Here is a 6,469-nt window from a genome sequence, read left to right on the forward strand (position 1 = left end):
CATTTTACTTTCTTGATTTAATTGTTTTGTATCTCTTATAAAAATCAGATTGTTCTCTTTATCTCTTTTTCAGACATTTTGTTATTAGTGTGTAAAAATACTATAAATTTTTTGTGTGCTGATGTTGTATCCCACAACTTCAATGGATTTATGTATTACTTCTAACAGGTTTGTGTCTAGGAGTTATCATATATGTATTAATTATTGTAGCACTTCATCTATTCTATTATATTTGGATTTACCTAGAGACTCATTCTGGCTGGTAGAATTTTTTTTAGATAAGTAGCAATGATTTTTGGCTCCAGAAGATCTTGAAGAATAAAACCTTGGCATTTGAAATGTCTTTTATTTAGAGTAGTAGTAAAAATGGAAAAAGATAACATAAATTATGGTGAAAAACCATAGCCAGAGAGTTCCTTAGAGTTTTCTGAACACTTTCACCAACTTGAAATATCGGAAACACAGACACCTTATTCCCCCTAGTACTCACAGGCTCTGGGTGGACCAATCTGATGAGAATGAAGAGCAAGATGAAAATGAGGAGTGATATCAACTACAAGAAAAAAAAAAGAATAACAATAGAAAAAGATCCAAGCAAATTGCTTCTTTGGCCTGCTGAAAAAACCTGGCAAGCCTCAGTGCAGAGGTTACTTTCTGAAAAGGCCAGCCTTGTGAACGGTAGGGATGGAGATCAATATAGCCGTCTTCATCGAGCAGCCGACAGTGGACACTTGGATATTGTTCATGAGCTGATGGCTCAAGGGGTGGCAGTGCATGCGGGGACTGTGGATGGCAGGAGACGACAGCACAGTGCTTGTAAGTGGAATGATGCCAGCGTGGCTTCGGTCTTACTTCAGCAGGATGTGGATATCAGTGCCCGAACAAAAGGCCTCTTGACCTCCTTGCATCTTGCTGCTGGGAAAAGAGGCAGCAGAGATACCCTTGAATGTCTCCTGACGAGCCATTATATTGAACCAGACCTGAAAAACAACTTGGAAGTAATCACATTTGATGTCATCAGGAGATCAAGTACCTAGCAGTACCTCTTTGAAATTGTGGGAAACAGTACAAATTCTTCCCTTCAGTCTTAATGGTTCTAGTAATTTTTTTTAGTGTTTAAGTAGTAGTGCCTCCATTGTAAGAGATGTCAAATGTTCCCTAATGCAAAGTTGACATCAACTGAAGAAAAATCATTGGTACTCGCTTTAATATTTGTCCAAACAATGTGCCTGATATTGATGTCAAAACATATTTGAGAGTTGCTTGAATATATCTTTTTTTTTTTTTTACAGGCAGAGTGGACAGTTAGAGAGAGAGAGAGGAGAGAAAGGTCTTCCTTTGCCTTTGGTTCACCCTCCAATGGCTGCCGCGGCCGGCATGCTGCGGCCGGCACACCGCGCCTATCCGAAGGCAGGAGCCAGGTGCTTCTCCTGGTCTCCCATGGGGTACAGGGCCCAAGCACTTGGGCCATCCTCCACTGCACTCCCTGGCCACAGCAGAGAGCTGGCCTGGAAGAGGGGCAACCAGGACAGAATCCGGCGCCCCGACCGGGACTAGAACCCGGTGTGCCGGCGCCGCTAGGCGAAGGATTAGCCTAGTGAGCCGCGGCGCCAGCCTGAATATATCTTTAATAATTTCTGTGGATTTTTTGATTTTTCTCGGAGGTAGTCTCTATATAACCATATTTCAGAATTTGACACAGGTTGTACAGAAATTGAAGATATATTTGGTGCTGATCTAGGAAAATTATATTTCTTTAAAATGCCATATATTGGGGTTTTTGACATTTACTATATTGACATGTAGTTTTATAAGGTATGGTAATTCAGAATTTAATTCTTAAATATTTAAAGAAAGAATATTTTAGAGAAATAATAGTTTGTGAATTGGGAGAATACAACATTTATCTCTTTTGTAACTGAAGGGAAATGAGTTCTTCACTTTATTACACAGTATGTCTTTGCTTCTCTGGTGTAGACCACAAGTATTTGCATGAAAAATTAAGAAAGAGATATTTTATTATTGTTATTTTATGTACATAATTTCTTTGTCTTGAAATTTGCTGTGTTCTTCCTCTCCCTCTTAAAGACATAAATAAGATTGAGCATGGAATTTTGTATTTTCTAAGATTGAGCATGGAAATTTGTATTTTCTATACTAGTCACTGCAGTTTCTGATGAATTAATCATTGCTAAAAGCTGTGCTACTGAAAGGATCTGGTGAAGAGAACTCCCAATAGTGGGAAGCTGAGTCTACTAGGACTAGGTGACAGCCTCTCTAATTAGGTTCACATTCTAGTTGAAAAACACCTAACAGTAGTCCTTGTTGATAGGTTAACAGGCACAACAATAAAATCAAATGAAACCCTATTTATTCTGAATTTGGCACAGCAGAGAAGACTCCCTTGTCTGGACTCACTTATTAAGCCAGTACTTAATTTCTCTTTACACTATAGGGCACAGTGTGGAAAAGACTGGACAATTTCAAACAAACTTAGAGAGCAGCAAGATGATCACTTCCCAATGAGGCCTTTAAAGTGTTCACCAGAGCCCTGCTGTGTTTAATGGGGACACACTGAACAATTGGGAATATAGTCTCTTTTTTGCCATACTTTTAAATCACAGATTTGCAGAGTCTGTTGTAGTAAGAACAAAATGGGGTTCTTAGAAATTCAGGTCTTTTGAAATTTATACAAATAGGTGATGGTGGGGAGTCCATTTTCTCCATCACCTTGGAATTAGTGGAAAAGGATTTTCCAAATCTTTATGACATGCATTTCTAACTAACAGTCTGTTTACTTAACTTACCTTGAATGGCTCGAGTAATAGAAAACTTTTTTGCCTCATCAAGTAGCACATTCCTTGTGGATATTGCACGATGTTGGATCCAAATTTTGTTCTAATTTCATTTATCACCCTTCCTTTGCTTTGTTTTTCTACTAGTATCTTATATGGTACCCTTGTAATAACTGATGCTTGCTTCAGCCAACACCCGTTAGCCAGTGGATCTCCACTGCAAGACGAGCATCCCTTGTTCCCATCATGGTGCCCCAGACCACTGTTTCCCTGTGGAGTGTAGTAATCAGAATTGGCCTGAGAAGTCTGTAAAATCAGTGGTGAATTCTAGATTACACACCCAGTACTCTTCTAGATATTCGAAATCTCTTCACACTGCTCATTCTCTTAGCTAAACATCAGCGAGTCACAGAGTCAGAGAAATTGCAATTGGAAGATGAGATTATGGTTTCCCTACCTCTCTTAATCTTCCTTACCTGGGGGTCCCGCTTTGTTATTTCTTTTTCTTTTAAGATTTCTATTTATGTATTTGAAAGGAAGAATTACAGATAGGCAGAGGTAGAGAGAGAGAGAGAGAGAGAGGTCTTCCATCTGCTGGTTCACTCCCCAATTGGCTGCAACAGCCAGAGCAAGGCTGATATGAAACCAGGAGCCAGGAGCTTCTTCCCGAGTCTTCCACGTGGGTGCAGGGACCCAAGGACTTGGAACATCTTCTACTGCTTTCCCAGGTCATAGCAGGGATCTGGATTGGAAGTGCAGCAACCAGGACTTGAACAGGTGCCCATATGGGAATGTCAGCACTGCAGGTGGTGGCTTTACCCGCTTTGCCACAGCGCTGGCCCCCTCACTTCTTTCTCATAATTTGATCTTTATGACATGCATCTGGATAGTTCTGTTCTATCAACAATTCCTTTTCTGTGTCCTATCCTAGCAGGAATCTGATCTTCTCTGCGTAAAGTGGATTAGTACTGTGGTAATCAGAAAAGTTAATCTCAATCTTAGCTTGCAATATTTTTCTTCCCACATCAATGATGGTGCTATAAAAAAGCTAGATGCCTTATAAATTGCTTGAAGTATACCTATGTTTAAAAAGATTAATTTTACTTACTTGAAAGGCAAACTTACAGAAAGAAAAGGTGAGAGCGAGGGCGAGAGCGAGAAAGAGAGCAGGAGCGAGGGAGAAAGAGAAGGAGATTTTCCACCATTTCCTACATGGCCACAATGGCTGGGACTAGGCCAAGCTGAAGCCAGGAGCCTGCAATTCCATCTGGGTCTCCCATATGGATGTCAGGTGCCTGAGTACTTGGGACATCTTCTGCTTCTTTCCCATGTGCATTAACATGGAGCTGTATTGGAAGTAGAGCAGCCCCTACTCAACCCTGTGCTTATATGGAATGCCAGTGTCACAGGTGGGGGCTTAACTTACTGTACCACCCACGATGCCAGCCCAACCCATCTAAAATGCACATGTGCTCTGAAAACCCTGAAAGACTGGCTACAGAAACCATATTCTTTATTTAGAAAGACAGAGGTCTGAGCCACCTGCATTTAGGTGGAAAGGACAGCTTTCCCCAACAAGTGCTACTCAATCAGTGACAGCCAAATCAGCATATGTGGAGAATTATTAGAAATGAACACATCAGGAAAAATGAAGACTTGAGCCCCTTCACTAGATATTTGGAATTATACATTTAGAGAATAGGACAGTGATTCTCTAAGGAAATTTAATTCAGGATACAGTGGGGAAATGTTTCTCAACCATAGTTCAGTTTCATTCTCTGCCCCTTCCGGGGACTTCTGGTGGGCCATTTACGTGGTATCAAATGTGGCAGGCTAAAAGAAGAGCATATTCTCTCCAGCATTGCACATCCATGGTGTTCACCATCTTCAATGATCTGATTTACTAGCCTCACCCCCACTTTCCCTTAGATGTGCTCTTGAATTGTTGCTTACAGACATGTCCTGTAACTGTCTTCACTTCTATGCTCCCCACCTGGAATGCCAACTGTGTCCATTGGCATCTGTCAGGACTGCATTCATCTTTCATAATAAAGCCTAAAAATCCACATCCTCATTGTCACTTTCCAGACACACTTTAAAACCACACCTGGAAACAAATGACTTTTTTTTTCTATACCCTCATATCACATCATTCGTAACACTCTGTAATCACTGTCACAGTTTTTCAGGTACAATGATTGAGTGTTCTGGGAAAACAGTGACTGAAACAAAATTTTATATTGTAACAATTAATTAGAGAGTTAATCACAAATAAGCAGAAATAAAATAATAGTAAGGAAGTCACTGAGGTGGCAGGAACAAATTAAATTCAAGAGGGTGAATTTCTGATATGAGTATCACTTGGTATCAAGTATGGATAAATATATATTTCCCTTGTGGAATCATCATAAAGTCCCCATGAATAACTGAATCTTAGAACATTGTGTCCAGAGTGAAGAATGGAGAAATAATTAACTCCTGGCTCCCATATCTCATTGGTCAAGAGTTTGTACTATGACATATTTCATGCCTCCTCTATTCTCAATTGTGTTTGAGCCATTCTCTTTGCACCTTAAGCCTTAGCATTGACAAGAAAGCTTGGAGCAGAGCAGTGAGGACAGGAGGGCAAACATTGTCAGCTTCTGTATAGGAGAATGATCTGAACTCACTCAGAGTTGGCCTAACTTCTGGCAACTGGGAAGGAAAGGTAGACAAAGGTCCTAGAAAGGGACCATGTTGAGGGACCATGGCATACAAAGGTATTTGATGCCCATTGTGGGTATTCATGGCTTATTCACCCAGAGAAAATGTATGGTCTGTGAAGACAGAGTTTGGTATTTTAATATTTTCACAGCTGCCAATATTTATCTTGATCATAATAGATTTTTGAATATGCTACAGCAGTGTAAGATTATTAAGGATTTAAAATTATTTGCTCAACGAACTGCATTGTAATAACCCTACCATTCAACCCAGCCATCCCACTCCTTGGAATTCACCCAAAGGAAATTAAATTGGCAAACAAACAAGCTGTCTGCACATTAATGTTTATTGCAGCTCAATTCACAATAGCTAAGACCTGGAACCAACCCAAATGCCCATCAACAGCAGACTGCATAAAGAAATCATGGGACATGTACTCTATAGAATACTATACAGCAGTCAAAAACAACGAAACCCGGTCACTTGCAACAAGATGTAGGAATTTGGAAAACATCATGCTGAGTGAATTAAGTCAGTCCCAAAGGGACAAATATCATATGTTCTCCCTGATCGGCGACTACTAACTGAGCACCAAAGGGGAAACCTGTTTAAACGAAATGGACACTATGAGAAACAGTGACTTGATCAGCTCTTGTCCTGACGGTTGATGTACAGTGTAATACTTTATCCATTTTGGTTTTTTTTTTTGTTCTAGTACCATTGGTTGAACTCTGTAATTAACACACAATTATTCTTAGGTGTTTAAATTTTAACTGAAAAGTGAACCCTATTAGGAATTTGGAAAACATTATGCTGAGTGTAATAAGCCAATCCCAAAGGAACAAATAGCACTTGTTCTCCTTGATAGGTGACAACTAACTGAGCACCAAAAAGGAAACCTGTTAAAGAGAAAAGAACACTATGAGAAATGGTGACTTGATCAGCCCTCACCCTGACTGTTGATGAGCAAC

General features: G+C 40.1%; 1 pseudogene; it reads left to right on the forward strand.

The window, feature by feature from the left end:
* Positions 1 to 366: 366 nt before the first annotated feature.
* LOC100354192 (ankyrin repeat domain-containing protein 49 pseudogene) lies at positions 367 to 1,091 on the forward strand (annotated as a pseudogene).
* Positions 1,092 to 6,469: the final 5,378 nt, after the last annotated feature.

This window comes from Oryctolagus cuniculus, chromosome 5 (assembly GCF_051225735.1).
Source record: "Oryctolagus cuniculus isolate XC-2025 breed Fujian yellow rabbit chromosome 5, ASM5122573v1, whole genome shotgun sequence".
Lineage (NCBI taxonomy): Eukaryota > Metazoa > Chordata > Mammalia > Lagomorpha > Leporidae > Oryctolagus > Oryctolagus cuniculus.